Raw genomic sequence first — 23,577 nt, forward strand, 5'->3', positions numbered from 1 at the left:
AATATGGAGAGAGGATGTATTGGAGTAAGCGTAAGTGTTATATTGATCTGTGCATAGATATAACCAGGGAAGGATGTTGTGTGGAAAAAAAAGTTAATAAACACAAATGCTTTGTAAAGACCAGTCCAGTACATGAGACCTTAGAGAATGGTTTCAAAGTTCCTGAAACCCAAGTCTTGCAAATGTTTCATGACACTACCAAATACTGCCCAGGAACCAGAAGTGAAATTATGGCGTCTAAACTGAATGGATGATTCCATGGAATTGAAATGCAAATCGATTTTAGGAATTCTCTGTCAGTATAGATGTTTGTATAGATGTGTTGAAACAATGGACTTGGATAAGTCAAAGATGGTGTGCATCTTATGTGATGTTTTATGGTAGTGGTTTTCTCTCAATCAAAACATGGCTATGTTCTGAATCCCTTGCAAGTTTCAAATCCCAGTGAACAAAGAAAACAGATACCACGGATCCCTAGTGAAAACCAGGAATACACATAGGTGGGAAAGCCGTGGGAAAGAGTCACAGGACATTCTAGGATATGGGTAAATGGTGGTACTCCCGTTGTTTGCTGATGAAGCCATGATAGAACATGTGTCACCTGTGCTCTAAGAATTTACAGTCAGTCCCATGCAGGTGTCACTCATGGTGGGATTGTAGAGCTGGCATTCAATGGTGAGCTCTCTGGAATCTTCCGTGAGAGCTGCACCTCACACAGGCCTCCCAGGGGGCCCAGCCTGCCTAGAGCCTGGGTCTGAATAGGGAGGAGTCCTCCAGGGGACCTGGGAAGGATGGGAGCCAGGGTGACAACCAAGTGCCTCATGCCTGCATTCCCACTTCCCCAGCCCTTGCTGTAAACATTTTCATCTCCTTCCCAGGCAAGGATACCTGAGGTTTGCCTCCAAGAGCCCACGACAATCAGATGCCATGAGAAATATCTCTGGAAAAGAAGGTTGAGTGGAGAGCAGAAAAGGGAAGACGAAGACTCGATCACGTGGAAACAGTTCTGGAAGGGAGAAGATGCCAACAGGGTGAGTGGGTAAGTTCTTAAGTTTGTTTTTTTGAAGTGTGTTGTTTTTTGTCACTCAGTCTGCGTATTAAATATCATGGAATCCAGGGCTTTGTATAATAGATCTCACATTGATATCTAATGGAAGCGAAAAGCCAAATTTTAGGTGTAGAACCTATTTTCTCAAATGGTCCAAATACCAGGTAGCCTTAGTGACTGAAGTATTTCCTGTCTTCTGGAATTTCCCCCCATTGGATGGGAACAGGCAAAGCACCTGGAGGCAAGGCTATCTCTGTTTTGTGGGGCAATACTGCCATCCTGACACATAGTTTTTGAAAACACAAAGCCCAGAGCTCTTCCTGCACTAAAGCCCCTGCAGGTGAGGAAGGCTGGGCCTGTGGAGGTCCAATGGGGCCAGCTTCAAGCTGGGCCTCACAACCTCTCTGTGTCACCCAGGCAGAGGCAAAGAACAAATGCAGAGTCTTGGTGTTGATCCTGGGTGGATGGACATCAGGAATGAGCACACAGAAGCCACCTGAAGAGACCTATTCCACAAAACTTGTAGGCGGGATCCAATTGCTAAAGCACCGTGCCATCAAGAAAGGGCATGCTTGCTGTTGCTCCAAGGGGAAGAACACAAGGCTGTTAACCGCAAGAGCCTGTTTAGGCTTTTTTTTTTTTTTTTTTTTTTTTTTTTTTTTAATTTGAGAAACTCCAGAAAGTGTTTATTTCACTGTATTGTATCATTATCATTTTAATATTCAAAAATAAATGAATGACTCATTCCCAAATAATTAACCATTTGCATATTAAACACTCATGTCTGCAGTCAATAGTGTATCATTTGAAGAACAGGACATGAGGGAAGCCATAGAAGTCCACCTGCACTTGAAGTCTGACATCCTGCAGTTGATGGAGCCCCTAGAATGGACACTTTGCTCATAGTCGGTGACAGAAACCCTTTACTCTGGGGGCACTAACTGCAAGGAAGGGCGCTTCTCAGGAGCTCATGAGCCACAGAAAGACTCATAGTTCTGTAGATGAGCAACAGCCGGGCGCACCCAGCAAGCCTGGGGCTCCACAGCTGATTACAGGGGAAATGCCCACTTAGGGCGTCAGAGAACAACACGCTCCCCTCCAGGGGACACTGGGCCAAGTCCTGGCTCCGCTTCCCCTTCTGCCAAAAAACGATGACGCCAGCAGCCGCTTCAGGGAACTCGGCTCCTCCTCGCCCTGGGCACCTTGACACCCTGCGACCCTTGCCCAAAGCCCCTGAGTGGGTCCCTTGGCTCCTGTGCACCCAGCGCGTTTCCTAGGCCCCGCCCCACGACTTCCGGTGACCAGTCTCCTGCTGCAGCCGGTCCTCTCGGGGCCCCTGGCTCTCCAGGGTCTCTGCTGAGAGCGCGCCAGGGCCCAGGTCTCCCTCAGGGCCCGGGGAGAAGGCCAGAGGCCCAGATCGCTGCCCAAGCCTCTCCCAACTCCTCCACAAAGCCACATCGTGCCCGCAGCTGGGCTGCCTGGGAAGGAGGCTGTAATGGCGCAGGGCCCCTTGAAACTGGGGCCTCACGATGGCGGTAGTGCTCCAGCTATGGCCACCAGCCCTGCTCCTGCGCGCTCCTCTCCCGCCCTGGCGGTCTGAAAAAACGCCACCAGGAGAGAAAGGCACCAGGAAACCTGGCTGCCCAGAGCTTTGCCCAGTTCCATGGAGACAAACTAGCTCTCAGTGCTGCTTTTCCTTCCAACTCTGCTTTTATTGAAAAATGCTTATGTATTCTGTGATTCTCAGACATGGTTTGCGCACGTTGACCAGGACTTGGGGGCAGTTGTGGTGTCTGTGCAGCGGCCTCCAGCTTCTCTATCCTTCAGTTTTTCATCAGAGCTCACAGGGAGGCCCCAGTGGAATGCCTTCCTCCCCTGGGTCTCTGCTCTCTCTGATTTCATGTTAGGTTGGGCCCTGCTCCTTGCATTATTCTGTTTCACTCACTCAGTGTTCCTCCCTCAGTAGTTGTGAGTGCTAACACCAGGTGAGAGAAATGACAAAGTTCAACTAATTTTACTCAATTTTCAGCTTGGAAACAAAAATGTTAATACATAAGTCTTCTGGCATACTAATTTGCACATGCTGACCTGTCTTACTCCAGGTACTGTGGCCATAGCAAAATGATACCTGAAGCTGAGTAATCTGTAACGACTACACATTTCTTGGCCCCATTGTTCCTAACACTGTGATGTCCAAGAGCTTGGCGATGGCAGAGCCTTTGATGAGGGTCTTCCTGCTGAAGGTGGAGGAGGCCATCTCAAGGAGAGACAGAGGAAGGGTCTTGGAGATCCTTGGCTAGGTAACTCCCGAGAAAACCTTTATTTCCATGGGTGAACTGATCTGTGACACTGTGTGAAGGCAGAGTCCTCATGAACCAATCATCTCCCCTATGTCCTTCATTTCCAGGTGACATACAATTTTGGAGAGTAAGTTTGCAATACAGGATCCCCAGGGCACAGCTACTGAGACCATACCATGGAGAAACTCTTACAGTTTCAAAAGAAGCACTAGGGGTGTCTCCTGTTCTGAAGTGATGTTCATGAGGGTTTATTTTCAAGGTCCCCATTTACACTTCAGGGAGAGAATATTGATGTACAAAACTGGGTGTTCATGATATTCATGAACATCATGTCATCTAAGCTGTGGTGATTACAAATCTACTCTACTCTCAGCAACAGTATACATTAATTCAAATTTAATGGAGATATATGTTTTGTGGGAAAGTATACACATATGAAAAGTTTAGTGACCTTGCTTTTCTTGTCCACACAGGCCTGTTTCTTCACACCTTGGCAGGTGCCATTCTGGAATTTACTAATGGGAGGCTGTCATAAGTCATGTGACAAAACATAAAATGAATTGGCAGATGGCTGGCCTACCACATATGAGGTACTTCATTTGATCCTTAGACCCACATAAAGAAATAAACAATAAAATAAACCCACACTGTCCATAGCCAAGTAGGAAAAAATATTTATGTATGTATGTATATATATATATATTTACATATATATATGTATATCCAAAAAAGTGAAATAAAATGCAAACAATACGCTAGGAACGTAGACATACAGTGCCCATAAAGTTACAGTCAATAGGGGAAGCATATTTTTTGCCATGGTGAAATGTCATGTTCTCATGTTTAATGAGGAGACAATCATAGAAAAGGATAGAGAGCTCATCATGAGTATCATGCCCTCCTTACACTGCACATGAGAAAATATGCCTCCAATTCTGTTCATAAGCTAGAGCAGTAGGAATCCCATAATCCATGCTTGTCTTGGAGCATAGTCCAGGGACATACCCCTTGGAATGGTGAGTTGTTAGCTAGAATAAATCTCCCCCAGCTTCCACAGCTTTCTCAGTTGTCTGCTTTCATTCATGCACTTTATCCTCCTTCAGGAGAACATTGGATGCTCAGGAAACTCCAGGACTGGTAAACACCCTGTAAATGATGACCTGAAGGTTCAGGATCCTGAGGAAAATTAAGATCCACAAGGACCAGAGTCCTGATGACTGAAGAGTAGATTCAGGCCCTGTGTGGTTTCTCTTGAAAAGTGAAAGGAATCAGGTACAGAAAGCTGAGGTAGGAGGGTCTCAAGTTCAAGGCCAGTGTGGCCAACTTCTCAGACTTTGCTTTACCTCCATTTTCCTCCCTAACTTTCTTTCTTTCCTGGGGATGGGGACCTAGGTCTTCCCTATTAGTTCTCAGCTTGGTATCCACTGGAAGGGAAAAACAAAATTTTAAAGGTGAAGCATGTTACACACCAAAGTGGAAGAAACATGAAGGAGCCACAATTTCTGGGAATTATTGACTTGTCTGTCTGCCTTCCTTCCTTCCTTGTTCAAATTGAGTGGAAGCAGCAGAACGCCTGGAAGGAAGAAGGCTAGCCCTCTCTCGTGGGACAATACTGCCATCCTGAGGAAATCCCTTGAAGAGGTTCCACTCCTAGCCCATCCTGCAGGCAAGGCCTAACAGCTGAGCAAGACAGGACCCCTGGGAGTCTGAGGGTTCACTTACCAATGGAGGCCTCCCAGCCTGGTTGTCTGAGGCCAGGAGAGAGCAAAGCATAACTGCAGTCTTGCAGTGTAGAAGCTAGAGCTTTAGGGACAGCAGGACTGAGCATACAGGGACCACCAGTAGTGGCCATTCGTGCTGTTGTCACACAGCTACATGGACGGATTACTGAGCATTCAGTCCTGAGCCATCTGGACCCTCCTGTGAGAGCTGCACCTAATGTAGGACTCCCAGGGGCCCTATCCTGCCTAGAGGCTGGGTCTGAGTATGGAGGAGGAGTCCAGGGGACCTGGGGAGGATGTGAGTCAGCCTGACAACCAAGTGTCTTGGGGCCTACATACCCTCTTCCCAAGGCCTTGGTGTAGACATTTCCAAATCTTTCCTAGGCAGGTACACCTGAGCTTTGCCATCCAAGAGCAGGAGACAATGGATCCCAAGAGGAAAGGCCAGAGAAAGAAGACTGAGTGCAGAGCAGAAAGGGGACGACTTGGTCATGTGGAAAATGGGTGCATAGAGACAGAGAGGAGGCCTGTGGGTGAGTGACTGCGGCCTTGTGCTTTTCTTTCTGATCTTCTTAAGTTTTCAGTTTTTTTGTTTTGTTCTGTTTTGTCTTCCAATGTGGTCCTAGGATGAATCACAGGACTTTGTACATTAGGTCTCACATTGATGTCACTGGAACACTAAAGCAGAATCTCAGCAGGGGAGCACATTTCCTGAATTTGAACAAAATGCAAGGCAGCCATACGTTCTGGAGTGTTTTTCTGCTCTCACAATTTTTCTTTTTTTTCTTTTCATGCTGGAGGGGCACAAAGAACGCATGGGAGGCAAATCTAGTTAAGGAAACCTTTTCAGAGAATCCCACCTCAAGAGCCCTTTCTGCATGAAAGACTGGCAGATAAGCCAGGAAGGCCCAGTAGCAAGTGTGTTGGGCCGAGATCCAAGTGGGGCATAGCCAGCTCTTTGGTGGGGCCAGGCAGGGCCAAAGCATAAATGCAGAGTCTGTTAGAACCTGATCCACAAAGGACACCAAGTTTCAATACATAGGTGTCCCTAAGACTGTCCTGTCCTGCTGTGGATCCATGGGCTCTAGGACAGTGACATCACAAAAGGGCATTGTGTGTCTTGCTCCAAGGGGACGAACTCAAGGGAAGTGCCCCTGGGAACTGCTTCAGACTTTGAGTGGGTTTCTCTGGTGCAGCCCACACACCTCAGTACCAAGGCCTGGCCCACCCCTTCCGCCCTGTGTCACCATCTCCTGGCTGCTGCTGATCTGTTTGTTTCCTCTCCCTGTCCCAGTTCTATGCAGACAGAGGACCAGTGCCCAGGTCTCCCTCAGGCCACCTGGAGAAGGCAAAGAGGCCCAGCTTGGAGCCCAAGCCCCTTCCAGCTGGCTACACAAAGCCAGGTCTTCCCCAGCAGCTAGGCCTCCTGGGAAGGAGATGCTAATGCAGCAGACTGCTTGGTAACTATTTCCTCATGATGGTGGGAGTGGCCAGACAAGGCCACCAGCCCTGATCCTGAGTGCTCTTCTCCTGCCCTTCTTGTTCATACCAATGCCAGCTGGAGACAAAGTCACCAGGGACCAGAAGTCCTGATTTTGCCTCCTTCGCTAGAACACGTTCTCAATGGTGCCTTTTCATTTTACATGGTTTCATTTCTTTTTTCCTTTTAAGAATTTAACTTTTGAGCGAGGTTGGGCAGCCCGGACTCAACCTTTCATCCTCTTGCTTCAGCCTCGCAGTCCTTTCTGCTTTTGTTTTCCATTTGCAATTAAACTGAGGCATGAATCCTCAGCCCTGCATTATTACTCTTCTTGGGAATACCATGAACTTCTTCCAAATACCATTGACCTCTCACTTCAGGGATTCCAGAGGACACACCTTGCATTTTGAGAGATACTTCATGCTGTCATTTCCATGTTTGTTCAAGGCCACGGGTTCCATCAAAACCACTAACACTGTCTACTTGTGTACAGCACGTCCATGAGGGTGTGTTTTAGTTTCAGCTGTGTTCCTTAGGGTGAAATGCAGTTGACGTTCATGGGGTTTGTAGTCCTCAGCTCCTGAAAGCTATGTTCACCAGAAACCTGCTCCAGACGATGATGAGCATTAATTCAAATGCATTATAGGTTTCTTTTTCTCCAATGAAACTAAATCTAGAATAATGGACCTATATATTTAACAATATCCGTAGAAACATCCCAATTCTATTGGTTCCTCTGAGAGATCTCCTGCTTGTGCTTTTCTTCCACTTGGTGCAACCTGAATTTCTTACTTCTTGCCACAGATCACTCCTGAGCACGGCTTTGGGACCCACACCTCTAATCCCAGCAATATGAGAGGCCAAGGAAGGAGGATTGCAAGCTTGAGGCCAGCCTCAGCAATGACTGAGGCCCTAAGTGCTTTATCAAGGCCCTGCCTCAAAATACAAACTTAACAAACTCTTTTTGGGGGAAGCTCTTAGAATATTATGAGTGGTTAGGCATCCCTGTGTTTAAACCTGGGTCTAAAATAAAATCAATATATAAAAAGGCCTAAGGGGAACATACGGTTGAAGGGAATAAAAAAGACAGAACGACCTGTCTTATAATAAGACAATACTGTAAGTCATGTGATAAAATAAAATTTATGAGGAAAAAATTATCCATAAAACACATGAAGACAGATACCCCATAAAGTCATGGTCAGTAGTAGAAGCCTATTTCATGTCATAGGAAAATGTTTTCATGTTTAATAAGGAGACAAAGATAGAAATGGATGCAAAAGAAAGTATAAGTATCAGGCCAGCCTGTGACTGCACATGGGAAACGATGCTTTCCATTTCAGTTCATAAGTCTAGAAACACAAGCATTCCTGGATGCCTGCTTGTCTTGGAGCACAGCCAAGTACCAGACCCCTTGCATTGGCGAGTTGTTTCCTAGAGAAGGTCTCCTCCAGCTTCCCAGCTTCCTCAGTTGTCTTCTCACATCAGAGACTTCATCCTCCCCAGGAGAGAATTTGATGTCCCAGGAACTCCAGAGCCTGTACCACTGAGTCAAGGAAGTGACAACTGAATGGACAAGATCCTGTGGAAGAGTAAGTTCCACCAGCACCCCAGTCCTGATGACAGAAGAGCAGATTCAGGCCAGTGTGGTTTCTGATGAGTCCCGTACTGGAGGCCCAGTGAGGAAGGTGGTCTCAGGATCCAGGCCAATGTGACCCACATGCAAAATGCTGTCTCAAAATTCAAAACTTTTCAATGATTTTAAATTGCAACTCCAAACTCCAAAATAAAAAGGCCCTGCACAGCTTGTTCCATCCCAGAGGGCAGAAGAGAAGGCAGCCATGTTTCCTTGAGCCTTTGTCTCTGGTGGCGTTTTTTCAGACGGGAAGGGCGGGAGAAGAGCGCTCAGGACCAGGGCTGGTGGCCATGTCTGCAGCTCTACTGCCATCGTGAGGACACAGTTTCCAGTCACCCAGCGCCATGAAAGCCTCCTTCCCAGGAGGCCTAGCGGTTGGGAAGACCTGGGCAGCAGGGAGTGGCAAGAGGCTTGGACTCCCATTGGGTCTCCTTGCCTTTTCCTAGGGCCCTCAGGGGCCCTGGACACTGGTGCTGTGACGGAGTATAGAGCCTGCAGAGCTAGGGGCCCGGAGTGGAATGGCGGCGGCCAGGAGATCCTCCCACAGGAAGTCCTGGGGCTGGGCCTGAGTGCTAGGCTGTGCAGACTGGACCTGAGGGGACTCTTAAAAGGATAATGCAGGCACTGTGCATACTAACTTCTTGTTCAGGTCCTTGGAGCAAGAGATAGCAATCCCTTAGGTGACGTCACCATGCTGTTGTGCTCAAATCCCTTCTACCACCAGGGACAACCACAAGGACAGGTCAGATGTAGGTGGCATAGGGCAGCATCAGGTTCATGATCAGTAGGTCACAGCGGGCCCAATTGTCTGGAGGTCATGAGGGCTTGAAGAGAAGGGCAGAGAAGAATTGGAACTTCTTCCAGGGCAGCCGATGTTCAAGGAGGACGGACACTCAACCCTACACCTGGAAACCTGTTATTCGGTGGAGCCTGTGCAGAAATTCCCCTGGAATACATCGGTGTTTTTATTGTCAAAGCCAAACCTACGAAATTTTAGAGGAAAATATAGTTGTATTTCTTCCTGTCCTTGGATGTGGCAGTGGTTTCTTGCAGTAATGGGAGAAGACAAAATGGATGGTGAGTGGCCATCTCTTTTTGCCTCAAGGGAAAACCCTCAAGGGATCACCAACATGAAGAGGCAGCGAGCAGAGTGAGAGAAAATAGTTCAATGATCTGGAATCGTTCTCACACCCAGAATGTTTTGCAGAAGCTGGATCCATAACTTGTGAATTGTGCTGCCTTCAAGATGAGTATTCGAGCATCACCACAGCGTGCTGACCTTATCTTTTCTTTGGATAAATTTGCAAAATGGTGTAGCTGGCTGGAATGGTGGTCCCCACCCCTGTTTTAGAGAAAGCTGCATACTGATCTCCACTGTGTGTGCGCTCCTATTCCATCCCACCAAGTGTGTACAAGTGTTCCTTGCCCCAATATTCGCCTGGTTAGAGACGTTTTTGTGGTGGGACTAGCCTTGCTGGGATATTCCTGCTGAATGTTTCAGACATTCAAAACTAGATATTGATGCGAATCTATGTCAGTGGTGTAAGATGATACTGCAGACTGTGTGAAATGTCACATGCTCACCTTTTTCTGAGGATAGGAGTACATGTGCTATATGTGGGTACGTCCGTTCTTGTGCATATGCAAGTTTTTTTTTTGTTTTTTTTTGTTTTTTGTTTTTTGTTTTTTTTAGGTGCAAGGGATTAATCACAGGAGCTGTTAACCACTCAGCCATAACCTGTGTTTCACTTTTTTTTTTTGAGGCAGGGTTTTTGAGTTACTTAGCCCTCTCTTAATTGCTGAGTCTGGCTTTGAACGTGTCATCCTCTTTCCTCAGCCTCCCTATTGCCTGGCATTGCAGGCATGTACCACACTGCTCACCTTGCAACTTCTTAAAGTTGTATATTTGCGTGCTGATGGTCAGTAGTAGAAGGATTGTGATGCAATCTGACTTGGGGTCAGGGACTTATATCTTTAGCTTTCTTAGTTTGTAAACAAATAGAGACTTTAATGAAAGTCCGAAGCAGCATGTGAATGGAGGACCTATCCTGATCAAGGTTCCCTGGGGGCAGTCATGTTGGTGACTGAATTGGAAAGGCATGGACTTTTGCTATCTTGCCTTGTGTTCAATGTAGGGTTTTTAAAAAATTCAAAGTTCTCTAATATGTACTTAGGAATTAATGGAATATGAAGAAGAGGTATTGCATTAAAAATATAGGTTATATCAATTAATACATATATATAACTGGTGAAGGATTTTATATGAAAAATTGTTAAATAAGCAGAAAATGCTTTGTGTATACCAGCCCATTACATGAAACCTTTGTGAATGGTTTAAAAGTTCCTGACACCCAATCTTGCAAATGATTCATGACACTACCACACACTTCCTGGGAATCAGAAGTGAAATTAGGGTGTGTAAACAGAATGCATGACTCCACGTAATTGAAATTGAAATGCAAATCGATTTTAGGAACTCTCTGTCAGCATAGATGTTTGTATGGATGTGTTGAAGAAACGCAATTGAAAAAGTCATCCACAGTGTGTCTTATAGGATGTTTTATGGTAGTGGTTTTCTCTCAATTATAACGTGGCTATTTTCCGAAACCTTGCAAGTTCCATCTCACAGTTATCCAAGAGAAGAGATACAACAAATCCCTAGTGACAACCAGGAATACACATAGGTGGGAAAGAAATGGGAAAGAGTCACAGGACATTCTATGATATGGGTAAACGCTGGGGCTATGATGTTAGCTGATGAAGCCATGATAGAACATGTGTCACCTGTGCTCTAAGAATTTACATTCACTCCGATGCAGGTGTCACTTCTGGTGGGATTGTAGAGTTGCATTCAGTGGTGAGCTCTCTGGACACTCCTGTGAGAGCTGCACCTCACACAGGCCTCCAAGGGGGCCCAGCCTACCTAGAGCCTGGGTCTGAGTAGGGAGGAGTCCTCCAGGGGACCTGGGAAGGATGGGAGTCAGGGTGACAACCAAGTGCCTCATGCCTGCATTCCCACTTCCCCAGCCCTTGCTGTAAACATTTCATCTCCTTCCCAGGCAAGGATACCTGAGGTTTGCCTCCAAGAGCCCAAGACAATCAGATGCCATGAGGAATCGCTGGAGAAAGAAGGTTGAGTGGAGAGCAGAAATGGGAAGACCCGATCACGTGGAAACTGAGTTCTGGAAGGGAGAAGATGTCAACGGGGTGAGTGGCTAAGTTCTTAAGATTGCCTTTTGAACTGTGTCTTTTTTTCTCTCTCATGTTCTGTGTGTTCATGTCGTGGAATCCAGGGCTTTGCACACTAGATCTCACATTGATATCCAATGGAAGGGAAAAGCCAAATTCTAGGAGTGGATCACGTTGTCTCAAATTGAGCAAAGTGATAGGCAGTCAGTTGGAGTTTGGGACATACTTCCTGTCTTCTGGATCACCCCGCCACCACTGGATGGGCACAGGCAGAGCACCTGGAGGCAAGGCTATCTGTTTGGTGTGGTAATACTGCCATCCTGACACTGTTTCCTAAACCTCAGAGCCCAGAGCTCTTCCTGCACTAAAGCCCCTGCAGGTGAGGCAGGCTGGGCCTGTGGAGGTCCAACGGAGCCAGCTTCAAGCTGGGCCTCACAAACTCTCTGTGTCACCCAGGCAGAGGCAAAGAACATATGCAGAGTCTTGGTGTTGAACCTGGGTGGTGATGGACTCCAGGAATGAGCACACAGGTGCCACTGAACACACCTGTCCCTCAACACTTGTAGGAGGAATCCAAGTGCCAAAGCACCGTGCCATCAAGAAAGGGCAAGCTTGATGTTGCTTCAAGGCCTAGTACCCTGAATAGTCTGCAAAAATAGTCAAAATAGTCTTTTTTTCTTTTTTCTTTTCTTTTCTTTTCTTTACTTGAGATATTACAGAGGGTGTTTATTTTACTGGAGTGTAAATTCTCATTTTCATATTATGGAATAAATTAATGACCATTCCGATTATTAACACTTTGCAGATTAAATACTCATATCTGTAGCATATAGTCTATCACGTGAAAAACAGGGTGTGAGGGAAACCACAGATGTCCACCTGTACATGAAGGCTGACATCAGGCTGTAGTAGATGGGGCCCCCAGAATGGACAAGTTGCTAATACTTGGAGACAGAATCCCGTTCTTCTGGGCTCAGCAACTACAAGGAAGGGCCCTTCTGAGTAGCTGATGAGCCACAGAAAGTCTCATAGTCCTGCAGGTCAGTAAGAGCCTGCAACCCCAGCAAGCTGCTCAGTGGGAGCTGGGCCTCCACAGCTGATTACAGGGGAAATGCCCACTGAGGGAGTCAGGAGAGCAACACGCTGCCCTCTAAGAGACCCAGGCCGCAGGGATCTTCACCATTCCAGTGCTTGTAGGCAGCCAGGAGGACTTGTTTCCACAAGCAGCACCCTGCCTGGACCACAGCTGGTCACCACCTCTGCTGCGGTTACTTGGGGCAATAGGCAGTGATAGCCAGGCCCACGGTCACAGGTGTCCACTGGGATTTGACCCTGGAAGCACAGGTCCCTGGCCAGCACCAGAGGACGGCCAGATCAGCATTCAGACTTCTTGGAGCAGAGAGGGAGGGAGCCAGCTGTCTGAGCAGGGAGTCACCAAGTCAGAGCTGAGGAGGATCCATCCTAGCTCCAGGGCTGGGGTCAAGGCCTAAGCAAGGGCCTGCATGCCACCGCCCAATGGAGGTGGCCATGGGGGCTACAGCAAGGGCTTTGGCCTGTTGGGCCAGTGCCTGGCCATGGGGTACTTTGTCGGGCCAGGTTGTCACCGCTACCACAGCAGAGACCACCAGGCTCCGAGGGCTCCATTCTGGCTGTGCAGCCTACTGAGCAGGTGGATCTCTGAGCGCACCACAGTGCACATGGTGGCCAGGAACTGCTCTGGCTGCAGGCCCAGCTCCTCTATGCTAGCTGCCCCCTGGAGCACGGCCTCTGGTGGCAGCAACTACCCCATAAGTCCTGTATTGATTCCGCTTCCCTTCTGCCAAAAGCGGTGCCGAAAGCTCCCACTTCAGGGAACTCGGCTCCTCCTCGCGCTGGGCACCTTTAGCCAGGGCGACCTCCCGCCTTTAGCCCCCAATTGGGTCCCTTGGCTCCTGTGCACCCAGCGCGTTTCCTAGGCCCCGCCCCACGACTTCCGGTGACCAGTCTCCTGCTGCAGCCGGTCCTCTCGGGGTCCCTGGCTCTCCAGGGTCTCTGCTGAGAGCGCGCCAGGGCCCAGGTCTCCCTCAGGGCCCGGGGAGAAGGCCAGAGGCCCAGATCGCTGCCCAAGCCTCTCCCAACTCCTCCACAAAGCCACATCGTGCCCGCAGCTGGGCCGCCTGGGAAGGAGGCTGTAATGGCGCAGGGCCCCTTGAAACTGGGGCCTCACGATGGCGGTAGTGCTCCAGCTATGGCCACCAGCCCTGCTCCTGCGCGCTCCTCTCCCGCCCTGGCGGTCTGAAAAAACGCCACCAGGAGAGAAAGGCACCAGGAAACCTGGCTGTCCAGAGCTTTGCCCAGTTCCATGGAGACAAACTAGCTCTCAGTGCTGCTTTTCCTTCCAACTCTGCTTTTATTGGAAAATGCTTATGTATTCTGTGATTCTCAGATATGGTTTGCCCACGTTGACCAGGACTTGGGGGCAGTTGTGGTGCCTGTGCAGTGGCTTCCAGCTTCTCTGTCCTTTAGTTTTTCATCTGAGCTCACAGGGAGGCCCCAGTGGAATGCCTTCCTCCACTGGGCCTCTGCTCTCTCTGATTTCATGTTAGGTTGGGCCCTGCTCCTTGCATTATTCTCTGTTTCACTCATGCAGTGTTCCTTCCTCAGTGGTTGTGAGTGCCAACACCAGGTGAGAGAAATGATAAAGTCTTTTTCTCCATTTTTAGAACGTCATCAGCTTGGGAACAAAATTGTAAATATATAAGTCTTTTGGAGAGGCAATTTGCACATGGTGACATGTCTTAGTTCAGGTGCTGTGGCCTGATGCTGAGTAATCTGTAAAGACCAAACATTTCCTGGCCCCATGGTTCAGGAGACTGGGATGTCCAAGAGCTTGGTGTCTGCTGAGCCTTTGATGAGGGTCTTCCTGGTGAATGTCAGGGAAACCATCCCAAGGAGAGACAGAAGAGGCTTCTTGGAGACCACTGGCTTTTACAGCCAGGTCATTCCCGAGAAAAATCTTTAAAACCGTGAGTGGACTGATCTGTGACTGCATGAAGGCAGAGTCCTCATGAGACAATCATCTCCCAGTTGTCCTTCAATTCCCAGTGACATACAATTTTGGGAAGTACTTTTGGAATACAGGATCTCCAGGGTGCAGCCACTGAAACCATACCATGGGGAAACTCATACTTTCCACAGAAGCACTAGGGGTGTCTCCTTTTCTGAAGTGATGTTCATGAGGGTTTATTTTCAGATTTCCCCTTTACACTTCATGCTGAGAATGTTGATGTACAAGACTGGGTGTTCATGATATTCCCATCCATCTTGTCATTTGTGGTTTTTGGGGGGTGCAACTTAAGAACAAACCAGTCGCCACTGTGAAGTCCAAATTTGAGAGTCTTTATTAGCTGGCCGGCTGACTGTCTCACACATGCCCAAAATGACTATTGGGACAACAGGCCCAAGCATAGGGTTGCAGGGATTTTATATCACATCAGGATTTCAATCATATATGGCTGTTGCTGTGATTCAACACTGCAAACTAACATCATGAGATCCAAAAGCATTAGCAGAATGGGAAGTGGGTCAAAACGATCTTAGTTGGGTCCCAGGTAAAGAATGGTTACTAACATCTAGACACTCCTTCTCTGATAGGGTACATTGTCCAAGAGAAATATGACCCAAAAAGAGAACAATTTTACATTGTATAAGAATTGCCATTTTGTGTTGCCAAGCCTGCTGTGCTAATCACCTGTTGACGGGTACAGAGGATCTCCAGGGCACTGCGACTCAAACCATACCACGGAGAAACTCTTACAATTTCCACAGAAGCAACAGTCATGGCTCCTTTTCTGAAGCGATGTTCATGAGGATTTATCTTCAGGTTTCCCCTATTCACCTGATGCTGAATAGGTCAATATACAGGACTGTGGGGTGTTCCCACAGGAGAAGCATTTCCTCCCTGACATGGAATCTCAGCATCAAATGAAGTCTGTTTGTTCATTGTCCATATAGCTGGACCATAACATTCCCACCTTTTTCTGGAAACAATCAAATGCTTGATTTATCTTGTAAATTAGGTAAGAGGTTGTAATGGCCATGCCATTAATTTGACCAACGAAATATGTTGTCTTACCATCTTGGGCCTTATAACATACTTTAAGGAAGAGTAAAAACCATGATTTATGATTAGCATTTTATTAGTCTTTTTGTTAGAGGGTGGTTGGGGTCTCTGAGGGCTGTCCATTTTTCTGTTGTCTTCACTCATATGTGATGAATCCATGTTGTGAATAAGGTCCCTTTCACTCCAGAGGGGAATTAATCCATCTTTCTGGGACCATTTGACCTAGACGTAGTCTCCTGGCTGGAATGGGTATTGGAAACCAATGGTCTCTTGGGGCTGGTTCTCTCCTAAGTTGAACCTGTTGGATAGACTTAGCCACAGGTTAGAGTAGGAACAGGTTATCTTGGTAAGGGTGGAGGAAAGGGCTCTGGAACACTAACATTTTAATCTCTCAGAGGTGGTTTCCAACTTTCTGGACCCATATCAGCCTCCATTTTGTGTTTGGTTCTGATCACCTATCTATACTGACTGTAATTTTATGTCCCTTCTAATTTTAGTGACTTGTTACTGCTGTAGGGAAAAGGGCGATGACAGCTCTTGCTGCTTCTAGCTGAGAGAGGTGACATGTGGTGGGACAAGCAGTTTGGAGTCTCCTTTTAGAAATCGGGTCCATCAAGGAGTAAAAGTCTGGTTCAGGAGGTGGAAGAGCTGAGAAGTTCTCCCCATAACAAGGCCTAACATACTCTAACAAGGCTGTGGCAGAAAAGTCCTTTATTTGTAATCCTTAACATTGTAGGAGGTATCAGAAAGGTAAACACAGCATTTAGTTGAGTTACCTAATATCATCTGATTTTTAAAAATATCTTCTTATTGGCATGACCTCTGTGTTCAGTAGAGATCCCTTTATCTTTGTTACTTAGGGCGAGAGAATCATACCAGCAAACATTGATTAAAGCTTCCTGTGTGGGAAGTTAGGAAGATCTGTTGGCCTTAAACTCAGGAAAACTTATGACTCTAGCAGTTTCTCTTGATAGTTATCAGGCATTTTTGTCTAAGAATCTTTTCTTTGTCACCTCAAGTCTTACTTATTTTGGGGGACAAACACAAGTGTACATCTCAAGTTACATTAAAATAACTTTTGTTTTGTTTTTAACATATCCCGGAATGGCTGTGTTTAGGGTTTACCTGTTTTTGCTAGGGTTTAAGATCAAGCTACTCAAATTGACCTCTTTCTATGTGTTGTTAAAGAGTCAGCTGACTTCCCTTGCGGGTTACTCTTGGGGACCTTGTGAGTCCCCTCTGATCTTCGCTAGTGCCATCTGTGCTAGGGTGGGTCAAGGTCTTGCTGACCATGTGGCTTTCCTTGGAGGCATCAGGGATCTCTCCCCTTTCCAGTGACCCTCCTCTTTTGCAGGATGTGCCCTGTTGGCTTTCTTTTTGGGTCCCAGTAATTTCCCTGATTGGGAGGTCATGTGAACCAGAAGTGTAAAGCTCTTCCCCTTGTTCCCTGGGTTCAAGCTAACTCAGAGGGCGCGAGGCAACTATCGGTTTTCTTGGCACTTGGATCTTAATTTTATTCTGGGTCCTAAACATCCGCAAACCAGTCTTATCAGTCTTAAAGAAAGAGTATTGGGATTTAACTTTATTGCTTATAACTTTATAGTTATTTTTATACTTTTATTTATGATCTGTTTATACATGACCGCCTAATATGCTTTTCGAAAGCACTAACAGATAGTAGTTAAAATATACCATTTACCCCTGTTTGAGATCACAGTGATCTTTACAATATAAATCAATCTTTTGAATACAACTTTAAATGTGTTGAAGTTACAGCCATTTCATCATGTAGCCTTTAAATAGACCAGGCTCTTACTATCTTTTTAAAAAGTACCTTTAAATTTTTATAACCCAGTGTAAAAGATACTGTTACCAAAACCTTTAGTTTGGAGAACAGCAGCTTGATAAAATGTTCCTTTAAACCTTTCACATTAAAGACTTGTGTACCTGGGAGATATGAACATATTTAATGTACAAAGAAGAATAATAGCATCACAATTACATTGATGTTCTTAGATTAAGCAAGTTTAGGTTTTAAAGAAAATTTAAACTTTGTAATATAATACAATACGCTAAAATAACAGTTGCTCTTTAACCAGAAGTTTGTACAAACCCTAACTTTTAAGACTAGTTGCTCTAGAGAATAAAACGTAACAGACACAATATTGAGTTAATTAATATTTTAAGAAATATTTGTCATTTTAGCATATAGACTGAACCAATATATGACCTTAGGGAAAAACCTGGAATAGTTTTTACTGCTGTTTACTTGTATATACACACAGACCTTTTAAAATTTACCCTTAATTTACACTTTTTTATTCTGTCATTTATTTCTAATTTCAATCCATTATGATCTGATCTCTATCTTCTTGTGTTTGTTAACATTAGCTTTATGGCATGGAATATGGTCTATTTTAGAGAAGGATCCATGTGCTGCTGAGAAGAAGGTGTATTCACTCTTTGTTGGATGGTATATTCTATATATGTCCATTAAGTCTAAATTATTGATTGCGTTATTGAGATCTTTGGTTTCTTTGTTCAATTTTTGTTTTGAAGATCTGTCCAGTGGTGAGAGAGGTGTTTTAAAATCACCTAGTACTATTGTGTTGTGGTCTATTTGATTTCTGGAATTGAGAAGGATTTGTTTGACATACATAGATGAGCCGATGTTTGGGGCATAGATATTTGATTGTTATGCCTTGCTGATTTATGGTTCCCTTAAGCAGTATGAAATGTCCTTCTTTATCCCTTCTGACTAACTTTGGTCTGAAGTCCACATTATCTGACATGAGGATGGATACTCCAGCTTTTTTGCTGAGTCCGTGTGTATGGTATGTTTTTTCCCATCCTTTCACCAAAATTTTATGCATAAAACACATACAGACATCTACCCTATAAATTCACAGTCAGTAGTAGAAGCATATATCATGCCATAGGAAAATGTTCTCATGTTTATGAGGAGAGAAAGATAGAAATGGATGCAAAAGTAAGTATGAGTATCAGGCCGGCCTCTGACTTCACATGAGAAACTATGGCCTCCCATTGGGTTCATAGGGCTACAAACACAAGGAATCCTGGATGCCTGCTTTTATTGGAACACAGCCAGGTGGCAGACCCCTTGCATTGCTGAGTTGTTTCCTAGGGAAGGTCTCCTCCAGCTTCCCTGCTACCTCAGTTGTCTCTTCTCATCCAAGGACTTTATCCTCCCAGGAGAGAACCTGATGTTCCAGGAACTCCAGAGCCTGTACCACTGAGTCAAGGAAGTGACAACTAAACGGACAAGATCCTGTGGAAGAGTAAGTTCCACCAGCACCCCAGTCCTGATGACAGAAGAGCAGATTCAGGGCCCAGTGTGGTATCTGCTAAAACTGTAAGTATTCCCATACTGGAGACCCATGGAGGACTGTGGCCTCAAGGTCGAGGCCACTGTGAACCACATGCAAAATGCTGCCTCAATATTGAAAAACTTTGAAAGATTTCAAATTCCAAGTCCAAAATCCAAAATAAAAGGCAGCCTTAACAGCTTGTTCCATCCCAGAGGGCAGAAGCAAAGGCAGCCATGTTTCCTTGAGCCTTTGTCTCTGGGTCGCGTTTTTTCAGACAGGAAGGGCGGGAGAAGAGCGCTCAGGACCAGTGCTGGTGGCCATGTCTGCAGCTCTACTGCCATCGTGAGGACACAGTTTCCAGACACCCAGCGCCATGAAAGTCTCCTTCCCAGGAGGCCTAGCTGTTGGGAAGACCTGGGCAGCAGGCAGTGGCAAGAGGCTTGGGCTCCCATTGGGTCTCCTTGCCTTGTCCTAGGGCCCTCAGGGGCCCTGGACACTGGTGCTCTGACGCAGTATAGAGCCTGTAGAGCTAGGGGCCCGGAGTGGAATGGCAGCGGCCAGGAGATCCTCCCACAGGAAGTCCTGGGGCTGGGCCTGAGTGCTAGGCTGTGCAGACTGGACCTGAGGGGACTCTTAAAAGGATAATGCAGGCACTGTGCATACTAACTTCTTGTTCAGGTCCTTGGAGCAAGAGATAGCAATCCCTTAGGTGACGTCACCATGCTGTTGTGCTCAAATCCCTTCTACCACCAGGGACAACCACAAGGACAAGTCAGTTCTAGGTGGCATAGGGCAGCATCAGCTGTGTGTCCAGTGGGTCACAGGCGGGCCCAATTGTCTGGAGTCCAGGAGGGCCTGAGGAGAAGGCCAGAGAATAATCGGGCCTTCTTCCAGGGCAGTCGATGTGCAAGGAAGATGGACGCTCAACCCTACACCTGGAAAGCTGTTATACGGTGGAACCTGTGCAAATATTCCCCTAAATCCTTCGGTGTTTTTATTGTCAAAGCCAATCCTATCAAAATTTAGGTGAAAATATAGGAATGATTCTTCCTGTCCTTGGATCTGGCAGTGGTTTCTTGCAGAAATGAGAGAAGACAGAATGGATGGTGAGTGGCCATCTCTTTTTTCCTCAAGGGATGGGATCACCAACATGAAGAGGCAGCGAGCAGAGTGAGAGAAAATAGTTCAATGATCTGGAATCGTTCTCACCCAGAATGTTGTTCAGAAGCTGGATCCATAACTTGTGAATTGTGCTGCCTTCAAGATGAGTATTCGTGCATCACCACGGTGTGCTGACCTTATTTTTCTTTGGATAAATTTGCAAAATGGTGTAACTGGCTGGAATGGTGGTCCCCACCCCTGTTTTGGAAAAACCTGCATTCTGATCTCCACTGTGTGTGTGCTCCTATTCCATCCCACAAAGTGTGTACTAGCGTTCCTTGCCCCAATATTCGCCTGGTTAGAGACGTTTATGTGGTGGGAATGGTCTTGCATATTCCTGCCATATGGTCCAAGCATTCTAAACTCGATATTCTTGTGGATCTATGTCAGTCATGTAAGTTGATGTCGCAGACTTTGTGAAATGTCACATGCTTACCTTTTTCTATGGATAAACAGACGTGTGCTTTGTGTGGGTCCATCCATTCTTCTGCACATGCAAGTGTTTTTTTTTTTTTTTTTTTTTCGTTCAGGGGTTGAACAAAGGAGATCTTAACCACTGAGCAATAATCCCTGTCCCAATTTTTTTTTTTTTTTTTGGAGACATGTTTCACTGAGTTCCTTAAGCCCTTACTTAATTGCTACGGCTTCTTTCAACATGTGATCTTCCTACCTCAGCCTCGCTATTGGCTGGCATTATAGGCATACACGACCCCACCCAACATCCATCTTTTTTAAGTTGTATATTTGCATGCTGATGGTCAGTATTACAATTGTGATGCACTCTGATTTTGGGAGCAAGGGATTTATATATTGATTTATTTATGTGTAAATAAACAGAGGCTTTAATGAAAACCTAAAGCCCTATGTGAATGGAGGGATGCTCCTGGTGAACGTTCTCGGGGGGGAGGCATTCATGTTGGTGACCGAATTGTAGAGATATAGACTTTTACTATCTTATCTTGTTCTGTTCAATGTAGAAAGTTTAGAAAACTGAATGTTGCTCTAGTATATACTTAGACGTTAATACAATATGGAGAGAGGATGTATTGGAGTAAGCGTAAGTGTTATATTGATCTGTGCATAGATATAACCAGGGAAGAATGTTGTGTGAAAAAAAAGTTAATAAACACAAAATGCTTTGTAAAGACCAGTCCAGTATATGAGATCTTAGAGAATGGTTTCAAAGTTCCTGAAACCCAAGTCTTGCAAATGTTTCATGACACTACCAAATACTGCCCAGGAACCAGAAGTGAAATTATGGTGTCTAAACTGAATGGATGATTCCATGGAATTGAAATGCAAATCGATTTTAGGAATTCTCTGTCAGTATAGATGTTTGTATAGATGTGTTGAAACAATGGACTTGGAGAAGTCAAAGATGGTGTGCATCTTATGTGATGTTTTATGGTAGTGGTTTTCTCTCAATCAAAACATGGCTATGTTCTGAATTCCTTGCAAGTTTCAAATCCCAGTGAACAAAGAAAACAGATACCACGGATCCCTAGTGAAAACCAGGAATACACATAGGTGGGAAAGCCGTGGGAAAGAGTCACAGGACATTCTAGGATATGGGTAAATGGTGGTACTCCCGTTGTTTGCTGATGAAGCCATGATAGAACATGTGTCACCTGTGCTCTAAGAATTTACAGTCAGTCCCATGCAGGTGTCACTCATGGTGGGATTGTAGAGCTGGCATTCAGTGGTGAGCTCTGTGGAATCTTCCGTGAGAGCTGCACCTCACACAGGCCTCCCAGGGGACCCAGCCTGCCTAGAGCCTGGGTCTGAAGAGGGAGGAGTCCTCCAGGGGACCTGGGAAGGATGGGAGCCAGGGTGACAACCAAGTGCCTCATGCCTGCATTCCCACTTCCCCAGCCCTTGCTGTAAACATTTTCATCTCCTTCCCAGGCAAGGATACCTGAGGTTTGCCTCCAAGAGCCCACGACAATCAGATGCCATGAGGAATCGCTGCAGAAAGAAGGTTGAGTGGAGAGCAGAAATGGGAAGACCCGATCACGTGGAAACAGTTCTGGAAGGGAGAAGATGCCAACAGGGTGAGTGGGTAAGTTCTTAAGTTTGTTTTTTTGAAGTGTGTTGTTTTTTGTCACTCAGTCTGCGTATTAAATATCATGGAATCCAGGGCTTTGTATAATAGATCTCACATTGATATCTAATGGAAGCGAAAAGCCAAATTTTAGGTGTAGAACCTATTTTCTCAAATGGTCCAAATACCAGGTAGCCTTAGTGACTGAAGTATTTCCTGTCTTCTGGAATTTCCCCCCATTGGATGGGAACAGGCAAAGCACCTGGAGGCAAGGCTATCTCTGTTTTGTGGGGCAATACTGCCATCCTGACACATAGTTTTTGAAAACACAAAGCCCAGAGCTCTTCCTGCACTAAAGCCCCTGCAGGTGAGGAAGGCTGGGCCTGTGGAGGTCCAACCGGGCCAGCTTCAAGCTGGGCCTCACAACCTCTCTGTGTCACCCAGGCAGAGGCAAAGAACAAATGCAGAGTCTTGGTGTTGATCCTGGGTGGATGGACATCAGGAATGAGCACACAGATGCCACCTGAAGAGACCTATTCCACGAAACTTGTAGGCGGGATCCAATTGCCAAAGCACCGTGCCATCAAGAGAGGGCATGCTTGCTGTTGCTCCAAGGGGAAGAAAACAAGGCTGTTAACTGCAAGAGCCTGTTCAGGCTTTTTTTTTTTTCTTTCTTTCTTTCTTTTTTTTTTTTTTTTTTTAATTTGAGAGACTCCCGAAAGTGTTTATTTCATTATATTTTATCGTTGTCATTTTAATATTCAAAAATAAATGAATGACCCATTCCCAAATAATTAACCATTTGCATATTAAACACTCATGTCTGCAGTCAATAGTGTATCATTTGAAGAACAGGGCATGAGGGAAGCCATAGAAGTCCACCTGCACTTGAAGTCTGACATCCTGCAGTTGATGGAGCCCCTAGAATGGACACTTTGCTCATAGTCGGTGACAGAAACCCTTTCCTCTGGGGGCACTAACTGCAAGGAAGGGCGCTTCTCAGGAGCTCATGAGCCACAGAAAGTCTCATAGGTCTATAGATGAGCAACAGCCCGGCGCACCCAGCAAGCCTGGGCCTCCACAGCTGATTACAGGGGAAATGCCCACTTAGGGCGTCAGAGAACAACACGCTCCCCTCCAGGGGACACTGGGCCAAGTCCTGGCTCCGCTTCCCCTTCTGCCAAAAAACGATGATGCCAGCCGCCGCTTCAGGGACTCACCTCCTCCTGCCGCTGGGCACCTTGAGCCAGGGCGACCTCCAGCCCTCAGCCCCTGAGTGGGTCCCTTGGCTCCTGTGCACCCAGCGCGTTTCCTAGGCCCCGCCCCACGACTTCCGGTGACCAGTCTCCTGCTGCAGCCGGTCCTCTCGGGGTCCCTGGCTCTCCAGGGTCTCTGCTGAGAGCGCGCCAGGGCCCAGGTCTCCCTCAGGGCCCGGGGAGAAGGCCAGAGGCCCAGATCGCTGCCCAAGCCTCTCCCAACTCCTCCACAAAGCCACATCGTGCCCGCAGCTGGGCCTCCTGGGAAGGAGGCTGTAATGGCGCAGGGCCCCTTGAAACTGGGGCCTCACGAT

At 46.5% G+C, this 23,577-nt stretch overlaps 1 long non-coding RNA gene across 5 annotated transcripts in view; it reads left to right on the plus strand.

The window, feature by feature from the left end:
- Positions 1 to 23,577, plus strand: part of LOC124972077 (uncharacterized) — a 42,038-nt gene that overhangs the window by 17,823 nt on the left and 638 nt on the right. The window contains exons 4-12 of one of the 5 annotated variants that reach the window (XR_007106427.1): positions 879 to 1,039; positions 3,151 to 3,348; positions 3,822 to 3,938; positions 4,452 to 4,620; positions 5,454 to 5,602; positions 11,245 to 11,392; positions 18,690 to 18,849; positions 19,940 to 20,092; positions 21,872 to 22,019. This is a non-coding gene — a long non-coding RNA (uncharacterized LOC124972077). Of the gene's footprint in view, positions 1 to 878; positions 1,040 to 3,150; positions 3,349 to 3,821; positions 3,939 to 4,451; positions 4,621 to 5,453; positions 5,603 to 11,244; positions 11,393 to 18,689; positions 18,850 to 19,939; positions 20,093 to 21,871; positions 22,020 to 23,577 lie in introns of those variants that run through there. The other 4 variants (XR_007106428.1, XR_007106431.1, XR_007106429.1 and 1 more) reach the window with 4 other exon arrangements.

The sequence above is a fragment of the Sciurus carolinensis genome, chromosome X (assembly GCF_902686445.1).
Source record: "Sciurus carolinensis chromosome X, mSciCar1.2, whole genome shotgun sequence".
Taxonomy (NCBI): Eukaryota; Metazoa; Chordata; class Mammalia; order Rodentia; family Sciuridae; genus Sciurus; species Sciurus carolinensis.